Below are 14,115 nucleotides of genomic sequence, written 5' to 3'. Positions count from 1 at the left end.
GGGGGAGTAAATATGTCCATAGCAGACCTAATTGCAATATTCTTGATCAGCAGTCATCATTTGTTCTAGCATAATAATCACTTTATTTGGGTACAAAATGCTAAACTACAGTAAAGTAACATAAAGAGAGAAATTTGTGACGTAATAAAGAAGTTGCATATTACATAGCGTGTGATGTCATCATGAGGTTAAGCAGGTTTTAAACAGAAGCTTCTTGTTAGCTGTGCTGAGATTGTTTTGACCCACATAAATGCACTGCAAACATGAGGTTATGCAAGGCTGTCAGTTTCACTTCTCTTTTGGGCTTGACTAGTTTTCTTCAACATTACTTCTAATCTGAGGTTAGTGCTAATCCCCTGTAGAGACTCAGGCTGGCCTGAGGTTTTAGATCTGCTATTTTTATTATAATTTTTCCTTCTTTCTTTCACTGCCGTATTTCGGATTATTGCTGTTTTCCTAAATTGTAATCATTTTCAATGTATCCTTTGAATCAAAAATGTCCAGTTTACTTTTAGCATTTAATTCTTACAAAAATAATCATAAGGTGACAGAAATCAATTGTGATAAATGTCAATAATTAGCAATGAAATCCAAAATATATTGATAACTCTAATACTTATAGATACTTTCTGTTTCATTTTAGTTGTGTGGCATGATACATTTTTGTTATGTGTGGAATATGTGTGTCTCTACATACAGTACAGTACATACACTAGGTTTATTTGGTGTTTTTGACCAGAAGTTCAAGCGGAGGTCAAATACTAATCTTGCACTTCTGCTTCCAAGAGCATAGAAGTTCACTGGCTGAACAAGGTGTTGCCTGCACATTTCTTGCACCTCCAGCCCCAAATCATCCTTTCATCAAGTGTCCTGGCTCATACTTATAAGTGAGGGTTATATGACTGTGTTGATCTCCAACCAATCATTTTCTATTCAGAACATTTTTAGAAGTTGACCCAAAGATAAAATAAGATATAAGGTAATTGTTTTTTTTTCCACTGGCAAAAGAAATTGTGTATAAATTCCTTGGAAGAGGGAAGATGGATGAGGATAGAAAATACAGTATGTCATATGTGAGATTTCTGGAGCCTCTTTTAAAATTATTTCAAAATATGACAAGCAGTGAATGTATAAGCCATCCGACACTGTTCAAGGAAACTATGGACGGTATCTGACAGTTCCAGCAAACAGATACTGAAGGAAGATATAACACCTTGTCTCTTCATTAACATTACTGCTGTTACCAATCTTATTACTGCTGGTTCCTTTCAGAGATACAGTACTAAAGCGCCAGTGAATTGTGTGGCCAGTTTTTGTTTTCTCCCATCTTACAGGCTATAAGAGTGTAGCCTAACTAGACAATATATTTATCAGAAGTCTGAGTCCTCTAGAAAACTAATTGAAATTGATTGCATGCATCTGCAGAGCCATAAACCCTGATTCAGAATAGCAGCTTTTACCTTAATTGTAAAGACAGGTATCCTGTTGACGTTCCTGCTTTTAGCAAAGCATTCAATTAAATAAATAACAGACAACTTCCAACATCAAACATTTATTGCTTAGGTACTGTCAACAACAAGACAAGCATCTAATTGAATTTTACTAGATGTTTGAAGTAAAATTCAAAATTTTGTTAATTTACAAAGATTCAGTTCTTTTAGTCTGTCAGAGTAAGATAATTCTTTGAGCCCAGGAGTGTACCTGGCTTCCTTGGTGCTCAAAATTCTGAATACGGTCTTACTAGGCTTACTAATGCACTGTACATTTTAAACGCAACACGCCACTTATTTTATATATTTTATATTTGTAATTTCTGGTTTTCCTACTAGCGTGTAACACCGAACACTTGTTTACACAAAACATTAGTTTTGTGCTTGTTAATGTTCCTAATTTTGTGTAACCTGCAAACTACTTTATAATAATGATAATAATGATAAGTATTATTATTATTATTATTATTATTATTATTATTATTATTATTATTATTATTGTTATTATTATTATTATTATTATTATTGTTGTTGTTGTTGTTGTTGTTGTTGTTGTTGTTGTTGTTGTTGTTATAATTATAATAATTGATTACACTTACAGGTATATAGCACTTTTCTGGACACTCCACTCAAAGCGCTTTACAGGTAATGGGGCATCCCCTCCCCCCTTCCACCACCAATGTGCAGCATCCACCACTTTACTGACTATTTCAGTACATACAGCAATGACATAACTCAGAAGGAACAGTGGGCATACTGTACAGTACAGTAATAAAGCTTTAAAGCGTCTCAGTTTTAGCATTCACCGCTTACCTTGTACTGGCTTTTTCCTGTATTTTACTCTGTTCTTGATACACGTACAGTACATGCATTTCCATGAATTGGACTTTTTTTAAGGACTTTATCAATAACCCTCTGAAAATCTAAATATACCATATCATAAACAGTCTGTGTTCATTGCAGCTGTTGCTTGCTCAAAGACATTAGTCAAATGACTTTAGGGTTCCTATGGTTCCTAAATGATCACATATGTGTGGAAATGTAACCTATGATAAACCTATTTATCATAGGTTTGAAATCACGTTTCGAAGCCCTGGGAAGAGAGACCTTGGGAAGAGAGGTCATGGGTCACCTTTGACAATTCCTTAGTTTGCCTAAGTATTTTGTTCATTGATAGTGTCTCAAATAGTTTGGTAATTTGGAGTAAACCCGTTTTCTTTATCTTTTTGTCTCTTGACCTCTGTCTGTCTAAGGCACTCTCTCACTCATACGTTGGACCTATGTATTAAGTGAAAGAAATGATATAGGTATCTGGCTGCCAGGTGTTTGAATTTTTTTAGTCACCCTTCTTCTCTTCAAACTAACGGGAAACATGCTGTATGTGCAAGGAATACTGACTAACCCTGTCTTGAGCAATTTTCCAAACTCTGCATCTTACTTAAAATATATACATGACTACATGAACTCTACAGGTCATCTGGTTTTCAGTAAACTGTAGAATCCAGTCACATATAATAAACCTTTTGTATATGTATCCAGGCCACGTAGTGAGTGTCTGCACACAACTAAATTACCCTGCCATAAACCCAGCTGCTTAAGAAGTTATTTTTGGTCATTCAGTTCTCCACCTTGACCCCTCATCACATTGAGGGACTTTGTGGGGTAACTGAACTCTGGATAAATTGAGGCCTTGTTATAAAGTGAGGGGCTCTGTGATAAAGTTCACATCCCAGGGGGCCCCCTTGTGAGTTTTTCTGAATATTGACATTAAGAGTACAGGGCATGTTTGTGCTGTCTTTTTGTGCGTGTGAAAGAATGTCTTGCTATAAACTTGAACAGGTTTTTGTTACTTTTTAATGGGGACAAAAGCAAGTTTCTTTATTAATCTAGTTTTGCTTTAAAGGCAATACTAAATACACAACTTTTCTTCCAAGTTACAAAAAACTTGGATATCTAAGGGGAAAATTATGCACATTGTGTGGAATACATCAAACTGTTTCTTTTTCCTAGACCCTTTTAAGAACAGTTATAAAACCATGATTTCATTTTGGATTTCCCCTAAAATACCTTGGCAATGGCACTCTTGGAAAAGGTATTATTATGGCAATGCACTTCTCCGGTGTTAAATGATAGGTGGACAGATAGATAAGAGCAAACAGTTGCTATGAAATATGGCATTAATCTTAATTACCTTTAACAATAAGAATTCGTTACAATTATAAAACACTTTCTGGAGACTCCGCTCAAAGTACCAAAAACTCAAAAAACTTTGACTTTCTTATATTTTGTATTCTAGTGGTTTTCGCTCCAAAGGATCTCTTTTACAAATAGATCAAAGGAGCACTTTACATGTAGAAGGGGAACTACATAATTTACCACTGCAGTGCACAGCCATCTGGGTAACAAACAGTAGCTATTGTGTGCCATAAATGCTACTACAGTACATACAGTAGCAAATGAGGCCGAGAAGTTAGATTTTTTTCACAAGTTGAACTAAGAAAGAACTTTAGAGAGGCCAGATTGTATAAGCCCAAAGATAATTTTGCAAGAAGACAGGAGTTAACACGCCTACTCATTCAGTGTTTAATGATCAAGTACTCAGCACCTCCGTTTAATGACTCATCAGAATAACACTTCCTATACCACAGTGTCCCTGGTCAAAATACTGAGACATTGTTGTAGAAATTATGGTCTAGACAGAAAAGTCACATACTGCAATCTTCCTCTGGCACTACTTACAGCAGCAACCTGGTTTTGACTATTTCTCTCATCCCAGTACAGTGAACTCTTGGTCTAATGGACTTCATTTTAATGGAGTCCAGATTTAACAAACAAAATCAACAAAAGCAGGATTAAGTCTGTAAATATGGGTCTTTCCCTGAAATACTGAATTGCTTATGATGGGTGTTATTTGTGGGAGTCACGGTGGTGAAGTTGTAATCATTGCTGTCTCGCAGTGCTGAGGCTCCTTGGTTAAATCCCGGAGCTGTTTGCATGGGTTTTTTCTGGGTGCACTGGTTTCATCCCACATCCAAAGACATACAGTACTTGTAGGTTAAATGGCTTCTGGGAAAATTGACCCTGGTGTGAGAGTGTGTGCCCTGTGATGGACTGGCATCCTGCTTTGTGCTCAATGCTTGCTGAGATAAGCTCTGGTTCTCCTGCAATTCTAAATTGGATGAAGCAGTTAGAAAAGGGATGGATGGGTGTTGTTTATGTTTCATATCTTTTACTCATTTTTTAAAAACAATAATTTAAAAAAATACACTAAAATTACTAAAATTACTCAAATAAAGAATATGTAAAGAAGATCTATAAATTCCACAAAAAAAACAAACAATATAAAAATAAATGCTGCATAGATTTCAAATTCAGTGTCCTATAGGGTTAGGTCAGTTGCTTACAGTACAATGGGTGTTGTTTGTTTCGTATGTTTCAACAAATTTTAAGCAGTATATTTAAGGCACATGCACATGTATATTTATATAATTATGAAAATACCAGGAACAATTTTCATTGATTGCAATTACTTTAAAAAAAACTGTCAAAAGATCCAAAAGTATATGTATCGTAAATATATTCTTATATAATAATGTGTTTTTGGGATGGATGTCCATTCGGCACTAATGGAGACCCGTTCCCCCTATTAGTTCTTTATACTTAGGGTTACCTGTACTGGCCAGGTTCAGTCTTGCTGAGCTTCCGGGATCTGACAAGATCAGATGAAAATGTAATAATGAAGTTTGCATATATGCAAATAAAAAGGTAGAAGTCAACAGAAACTTGTGCTTTTACAAGCATTGTGAATTGGCAAGAGCTAACAGCTAATTAATATTAATTCCCATAATTCATAGATACAGTAGGTAGCTCTAGGCTGATCTATCTACAGTATCTAAATGAGACAGTTCTAGCCCAAAAGAGAATGGACTAGTTGGGTTACCAGACACACCAATGCAGAATATAAATGCTAACATTGTAAAAAATACCTTAACAAAAAGTTAATTTATTAGTATAACAAAATACAAAAACTTAAAAAAGAATTAAGGTTGTAATGAAAATGTTGAAGTTAATCAACTTTGTGCTACTAGGACCCATGTTTTGGATACTAGAACTACTGCTAATAATTTCCTTACACTTATATACAGTAGCACTTTTCTGGACACTCCATTCAAAGCTCTTTAAAGGTAATGGGGACTCCCTTTAGTTCATACATGGGGAATATTAGGAGGCCATGATTGGTAAAGGCAAATGGGAAATTTGGCCAAGACACCGGGGTTACACCCCTACTCTTTTCATGAAACACCCTGGGATTTTTAATTACCATAGAGACAGGACCTCAGTTTTACATTTCATCTGAAGGACGGTGCCTTTTTACAGTGTAGTGCCCCATCACTATATAAGGACCCACACAGACCGCAAGGTAACCACCCCCTACTGGCCCCACTAACACCTCTTCCAGCAGCAACCTTCATTTTTCCCTGGAGGTCTCCCATCCATGCTCACACCTTCTTAACTTCAGTGGGTTGCAGGTTCTGAGTTGCAGGGTGATATGGCTGCTGAAAAGATAAGGTGGAGGAGAGTGGGGCATGCCCATTGCCTGACATTAAAGAAGGGGGCTGTGCGAGGTGAGGTGCAACATGTAGAGAGCCCTCTCTCCATCTCGCAATCGCACGCAGCAGCCCCGACTCGGCTGATAAGGGTGTAGAACTGCTATTAAGTAATGTAGGTTCTCCTCAGGGACTTTCAGGAAAAAAGAAGGGAGGCTGGTTGTTTGATTCATGGGAAGAACATCTAGTGCATATGGGTACAAAATGCAAGTAATAGACATTTTCTGGAGCTTGAGAAGTGCTTGCACCATTCAATGAAAAGGTGAGTGGCTCTAATGATTCTTTGATTACAGATCGACAGCCACAACTCACCTTGTTCGCGCAACTTAATCTTAGTAATCTTAAATGATTCGAAATGATTAGAAATCTGAAAATTTCTATACATTTATTGACCATTAAGAAATGAGGTGATTGATTTGTATGGAAATCATTACTATTATATCAAAGAGTTAACGGCTATTCAACTAATTGTGTGACTTGCAAATGTAATTTTGTGCAACAAATCTAATACGCTACTGCTGCACTCTTGTATTGGATAAAGTGGTAAGAAAATGGATGGACGATCTAATACTTTTACTTAATTGAATATTTAATATCCAATCAACCTATTTTAGTTTTTTATTTTTCATTGCAGTTTGTACTGAAGTTTAACTTCTCTGAAGGTGAGAGTAAGTACTTTTACAGGGCACTGTTTACAGACTGAAAAGGACTTATCTTTACACACTATGTGAACATTCATACTATAATCACATTCATGCTGACCCCAGGGTTATGCAGAGCACTTCCAGAGAGATGACTCATTCCCAAAAGGTACAGGAGCTTTATGTGTGTGGATGGATAGGGGCTTTCAAGCATACTGACAGGGCAGACTAGTCATGAGGGTAAAGGAAAAAACCTCCAAAGCCAAAGATAAAATAGACACATCAAGTAGGGTATCTTTTAGGACAGAGGTAGTAAAGGTGGAGAGGATAAATCCAAGATATATTGTTCCAAAATTGCTAGGATTTAGAAGGTGTATCCATCCTGATGTAGTCCAATTTTTGTTTAAGAAATTCATTTTTACAGTATTCTGAACACACTTCTCATGAATTCTGCTGTGCCTGTCTGCATTTGAACATTAACAGCAGCCATTAAAAAGATGGCAGCTAGGAAGATCAAATGCTTTACCTCTGTTTTAATCCATTGACTTTCCAGAACTGCACCAATTGAAATAAATTAACTTTTCAACTTTACTTAAGCTGAACATTTTGGAATTTTTCCACTGGCGTGTCGGTAAATTTATGAAGCCAATAGAATACAGATAATACTTGCCTAACTCTGAAAATAATTAGTGTGCCTTTTATTTCACTAGCACTTTTTCTGTATAATTAAGTTCTGAAAGGTTAATTAACGTTAAAAAAATAATAGTGGCAATGAACATTCAGGAAGGGTTCTACATTCAGAAAATGACTTTCTTAGAAAGTCAAGCCATTCTTTCATGGTCACAGAGTAGCTGCATTATCGTGCTTAATGTCTTATTTAAATGAACCCAGAGGGAGGATTTAAAGTAGATTGGATGTTTTTTTGGTAACAATTTCCTTATGGTTAATTTCAGTAACTTCATAGAAGAACAGTCACACATCATTGGACTATAAATGACATAGAGCTGTGAAAATGAAATTCAATGCCAATTAAATGTTTATTGTGCATTAAAGACTGTAATTAAATTTCTTCTTTTCATATACTGTTTTGCTTAAGACCGGGATTCATATTTTGTTTTAATTCCATCCCTTACTGAAACACTAAAGATCAAGCATAATTTTGAATATACTGTAGGTCTAAGAGCTCAATTTAATTAACGCATGGCAGTGTTTTCTGTTTTAATTTGATTCACATGTGGATATAAGCATCACTGTACTTTTTCTGTTTCTGTTTAGACTACTCAAAGAAGTGAGGATTTCAATGTAATTTGAGGATATTTAGCTACTAATGTAATAAGGTTCCAGTAATGTGGATTTTAACAATTTGGTGTTGAGAAGGTCAAGGGTGAATATAGATGAATATTTTATTATGCCCTTATGCCTGTTTTACTAACATCTTTCAATATCTGACTTATGACTATCTCTTACTAATAATATACCACAAACATTAATCATATGGAAGAAGAAGATTTTGCATTCACACTGAACATCAAAGAAATAGGCCACCGTGTTTGGCCTTCACTGGGAGAAATTCCATCCATACACCTATGGCTCATATTTTAAATCCATGATGCTGTCTTGTGAGTTTCTGTCCCATTCCTCTTGTAGAGTCTTGGCAAGCACGTGTCAGTTCACAGGTCTCTGAGCCCTAGAAGCCACATGTCATCACAGCTAATTTCACAAATAAAACGTTTAAACACAAGTTTGGGAGGAAGTCAAATTCTAATCTTGTCCACTTTTGTTCTCCTGTGTAACAGACAGGTTACCCACCCCACTAGGTGAACTCATTGTGGGCCCTTGAACCCATCTAAATATGATCTACTCACCTACAACCATTATACTGTTCCTTTTTACTTTCACACCACACACAACTAACAACATACTGTAGGTGTCAGATTTCCTTGAAAAATGACAGAACATATGGGGCTGGCTGACTGGTATCCTAATTACTTCTTTATGCTACATATATGTTGTTTCCTATAGAGATAAAATTGAACCTGAAGAAATGTGCTTTGAGGCAGGCATTTCACATCCCAGGTTTAAACATTTCAAGCTCTTCTCTTCTGATTATTTTTTCTAAATGACAAGACCTTAGACAGCAGCTTTAGTTACCACACAGCATGTCTCTTTTTTTCTTCTGAGGGTTAGTATTAAGGCAGAGGACCTGTGACAGCTTCTCCTCTTGTTCCAATCCATTTAATTAAGCAGAAATCACTTAATTACTCCAGAGACGCAAAGAATGAAAAACACAATTTAAAAAGAAAAATCCCATTAAAGGTACCAGAACGTTATCTAAATCTCCAGCCATAATTAGCATTGACAAAAAAAAAACATTTTCTGATTTCTTTGTTTAAACACCAGTGCTCATCACTATCAGAGTTTGTCTGAGTCCCTATTGTTTGGTGCTGTCACATAAGCAAGATAACAAAAGAAGAAAAGCTTCTACAGAAAAAAGGAAATTCTAAATTTATTACAACCAGAGACACAGAGGTAAATCTGTTAAACTGTTTGTTACCAACATTTTTTAGAAAATATATCCATACAATTTAGTAATTCAAATCTAAAGAATTTTGAGTCTGGCAGGTTTTGATGGGTATCATTATATTTATCTTCTTAAGCAGTAGGAGTCGTGGAACTCTGAAAAATACGTGATTCTACATCCCCACGTGTTTCTACAGATGTTTGGGATTTGTGCCTGCTGTTTGTATTGCCCACTCTCTGACAAGTTCAAGTCCAGCATGTCTTTTCCTTCAGGGCACCTTGATGCGACTCAGACAAGTCACAATAGCATTTCTACAGAAGCTGCTGGACTGTTTTTGTATTTTTGTTTTGATGTGAAATAGCACTTCATGGAAATATGCAGCGATCTCCATTTGTTATGTAACAAGTGCATCAAAGTGCATCACTCTAAAATATCTTATATTTTAATGTCTGAAAATCTGTGATTGTGCCCTCAATGTTTTGCTAACTGTAGTTGTTCCTAGTCAGACCTGGGTGAGGAGACCTACAAAGAAAAACAATGTTTCTGCTATATCTGCTGGATCTCTATGTGGCGCTTTTCCTTTGGGATCTAAATGTTCAAACCAGTTCAAAACCAGTGCTCCACTGGTCAACCAGAATGGTGAACAGGGACACCTTTGTGATCCTTTTTCATTTATATTACTGTATAAAGCTGATTAAGTAAAACAAACAATAACATTGATATTTGAGATGTACAGGTTGCACCAAATAACATACATTAACTTTATGTTTCCTTTCTAAGTTGTATTTAGTTTGGGAATTTGTACATGCAAACATAATAGTAGTGTTCACATTAGTAAAGCCATGAGTGATGCTTGCTAAATGCCATAGCTAGATAAGAAGATAATCTGTATGGGGCAGTGAAATTAAGCAGAAGGAAGGCCCCTATTGTGCTTTTATGGCACAGAGAAAAAATGTGCCCATATCATTAGCAGACAAACTATTTTAAGTGCAGAACATTTCCTGAATTATGTTTCCTTTCGAATCCCCTGATAATATGAATGTCTGGAGCTTGTTTGTTTTAAAGATGTGTTGTTGCTAAAATGCTGAAAACCTGAAAACTAAAAGGTCACATATGGTGACACTGAAACTGCTCTCTTCTGTGTCTATGTATGCATACTGAAGTAAACGCTTTCTGTGTTGTCTGGCATTCATTTGCATGGTTATGTCAGACATACAAGTACTTTCCTGAGCCAATGACTTTTTAGTGAAGTAAATACATGGTCTGTATGCTCACCCATCTATTGGGATTCTATGTAAAAAATCTTGGACTAAAGATTTTTTGGATAACACTATTATTAAAAACTGAAGACCAAGCTTCAAATTTAACTGAAAGGTGAAGCAAAGAAAACTGAAGTGTGTAAAGAACAAAGCTGATACAAAGTTTATATTAAAAAAACCTGTCAAAACAAATGAATACAAGTTTTTATTTTTTCAGTCTGCAGTGGTATAGGAGTCATATTTAAAAAATATTGCTTCAACAAGGCAAAGAAGAAACCCTTTGCTAATGTTCACATAATTTAAATATGTCCTCCACATTTATACTATTATTCAACATTGTCATGTTTATAGCAATTGAAATACTGTGAAGTCAGCTTTCCAGCAATTTTCTTCTTTGTGCAGTGATTCAGGAAACTGTAGCTGGATGAACTGATTCTTGCACCGTCATAAGGAAGCCATTGTTCAACGGTACATCATACTATTTCTAAGTCTAATAGTATATTTCTAACAATTAAAAAGACGTGTATGTATGAAGCTATAGGGATAATTATATGAAAAAATACCTCTATATGTTTAATGTAACAGAATATTGCTATGTCCTTTATTACTACAGTACAGTATTTCCATTATCATTAATCTATGGTTTTGAGCAAACCTCTCAGCTTCTCATAGCTTGTTGATGAATCACCAATCTCACAGTATAGGTTCTCATGTTAGAAATCACAAACAGTTTTCCTTTGGAAACTGTTTAAAAAGATGGAACTGGAGTCAAAGCAAATCGGACACATGCCTGCCAACTAAAATTGTCATAGTCCTAACCTAAATCTTGAACTGCAGGGATGAAAAGTGTGAGAAAGGAAAAAGGTTTTTAAGTGTTAACACCTATTAGTTAACTCCCACCATCTCAAGAATAATGGTTTCCTTTGTTTGCTTTTACTTCTATTTTGCAGAAAGTGAAGACAAGGAATACTTTAAAGAAGAATAGTACTATAAGAACACTATACAGTAAGTAAAGTATAGTACATCCACTTAAATGATGCTGTATATCTACATCTACACTAGTACATAATACAGTATTGCAATGGTGGAGGCTGGTGCTGTTAGGTGGGCTATACAGTCCATCTTCCTCTTATACGTTTCTAGATACAATGGGCCTTAGTTCTGTCTTACGTAGTCAGATTCCCCAAAGTGGCTCATCCAGTAAAGAAGCTTGCTTGCATTTGCAGTCTATGATCATGGATTCAAACCTCGGTCATGTCACTAGCTGTCTGTCATTTGGATTTCCCACAGCTGATAGAAATCAAAAGTATTGGAAAGGACCCTTCCCTCTAGCAAAACCACAATGTAGATGTATGGTACATGCATGTTCTGTAAATGTATGGGTGATCAGTTATACAGTCGTTATCTGTCAAAAGATGTTTAGTGCCATATTCTTCTTTGTACACAGACTAATCTTATAAGAACATACTGTATAAACATTAGAAGGCTTACAATAGACAGGAGGCCATTCACCCCACATAGCTTGTTTGGTACTTAGTAGCTTATTGAGAATGTACAAGAATGTCTTCTATCCATTTCTTGAAAGAAGTTAAAGTACTTGCCTCAGTCACATGGCTGAGAAGCTTGTTCCATGCTCCTACAAAGATATACCCCCAGTTTTAAATTCAATTTTGTGTTGGTTCCACCTGTGGTTCAAGTTTCCCTATTAGTGTTCTCTTGAATAATTGTATCAATGTTCGGTTCTTTCAGCATTTCAAGGTACAGTAGGGCATTCCATTTCCTCTCTTCTCTAACCAGATTCCAGAGCAACCATATCTTTCTAGTTATTGTACTCAATATTCTATATGAGGCCTAGCTATTGCATTGAGGAATTTTAACATAACATCCCTTGATTTGAAATGTACATTTTTGATTATATAGTCTAACATTTTCTCAGCCACAAAGCTCTGTATGTCTTTGCATTAAGCATCAAATGCCATGTGATTGAGCAGTCTTAGATTTTAGCTAAATCTATTTTAGTTTAATTTCTTGCTTTTTTAGTTCTACTAATTTGGTATTTGCAAACATGACTAGTTTACTAACTAAACCAGCATCAAGATCATTAATGTAAATTAGGAAGAACATTGGTCCTAGTTCAGATCCATGTGGTATTCCACTAAAGATATTACCACAGTTTGAATATTGACACCTTATCTGTACTGTTTAGTATTTTAAACCAGTTGTCAGTCTAGTTGCACACATTTCCCTGAATGGCTTCTGCTTAAAAGCCTGAAAATCTGAATACACCATAGGACATGCTAACTTTGTGTCCCTTACTAGTGTTGTTGCTTGATTAAAGAACTAAAGAACTTTAAAGAACTTCTCAGACAAGATCCAAAAAATTTCAGATGGATTTAGTAGTTGGCTTTATTCCACTATCAGGATTACAGAGTTGGTGTAACGAACAGTTCTTTCCGGACCCTATGCGGACGACACAATCCGACGGAGTGGGGAAACACTGGGGAAACGTCATGCAGGAATACGGGGCTGAAGACAAGGGGGCGTCCAAGGTGCGCTGGTGCACGGGGAAGGTGTGGCCGAGGCGAACAATCCAAAAGAGTAGTCCTTAGGGAATATCCAAAACACAAGGGTAAGTCCAAAACCAGGAGATCCATCAGAACAAAAAATTAAAAACCACGAAGGCCGGGTCGGAACCGGCGGACGGGGAACAGGAACGGGAACAGAGGTTAAAACCTTAACGGGACCAGGCGCTTCCAGGTCCCGGACTCGCATGATATGTAAATCAGATGCAGAGCCCGGATGAGCGTCAGCGCCTGGCTTTTAAGGTGGGCTGGGAATGGGAATCAGGTGCACAGAATAAAGTCTCAAGTGAAAGGGCTGGAGCACCCTTAAGGAGGGGGGACTATAATCGTGACAGTTGGGTTTCTACATCTGTATATTAAACATTCTCAAATTACCTTATTCAAGATTCGGCCAATGGGGTTTTGGAAGGACGAAGAGCAGAGCGGGAAGAATCCAAGCCGAAAGTTCTCAAGTGCAACTTTTAAATTAGCTGTGCAACAGACTAGGATTGTCAGATGAATCCAATGGAGCTGATAAGCCTAAATCACTCTGTGCTCCCTACCTAAGGACTATCCAGCATCTCAACGTGATCTTTTTGTATAGTAACAAGTGCTCTAGTGCCTTTTGCTACACAAATGTTTTAATCAGCTTTTCAGCCACAGTTAGTGATAGCATAGGGCGTAGTCTAACTATATTTCTGAGGTGAAAAATAGATGTTATAGAGACAGCCACATCAGTGTCAGTTTTGGTAAGGATGTATATTTGAGTATCATCAGCATAGAAATGATTGCTGAGGCCATGTGATCTTAAAAGCTGACCAAGTGGAAACATGTAAATGCTGAAGAGCAAAGGGCCCAGTACTGAGCCCTGATGAACACCAGACTTAACAAGACCAATTTCAGACCTGTACCCATTAAGAGAGACAAATTGACAGCATTCAGTGAGGTAAGACTAAAACCATTTGAGAGCAGTGTCAAAAACTCCAAGATGAGAAAGTAAGATGTCATGGTCAACATTATCAAAAGCAGCACTTAG

General features: G+C 36.6%; 1 long non-coding RNA gene across 1 annotated transcript; it reads left to right on the top strand.

The window, feature by feature from the left end:
- The first annotated feature begins 252 nt into the window (after positions 1-252).
- LOC107078248 (uncharacterized) lies at positions 253-13,126 on the top strand. The gene is made up of 4 exons (XR_001479192.2): positions 253-341; positions 10,921-10,986; positions 11,469-11,523; positions 12,940-13,126. It is a non-coding gene; the product is annotated as an uncharacterized lncRNA (long non-coding RNA).
- The last annotated feature ends 989 nt before the right edge of the window (positions 13,127-14,115 follow it).

This window comes from Lepisosteus oculatus, chromosome 6 (assembly GCF_040954835.1).
Source record: "Lepisosteus oculatus isolate fLepOcu1 chromosome 6, fLepOcu1.hap2, whole genome shotgun sequence".
In the NCBI taxonomy this organism is placed as follows: domain Eukaryota; kingdom Metazoa; phylum Chordata; class Actinopteri; order Semionotiformes; family Lepisosteidae; genus Lepisosteus; species Lepisosteus oculatus.
The sequence above is the reverse complement of the archived record's forward strand: the minus strand, read 5'-3'. Positions and strand labels throughout refer to the sequence as shown.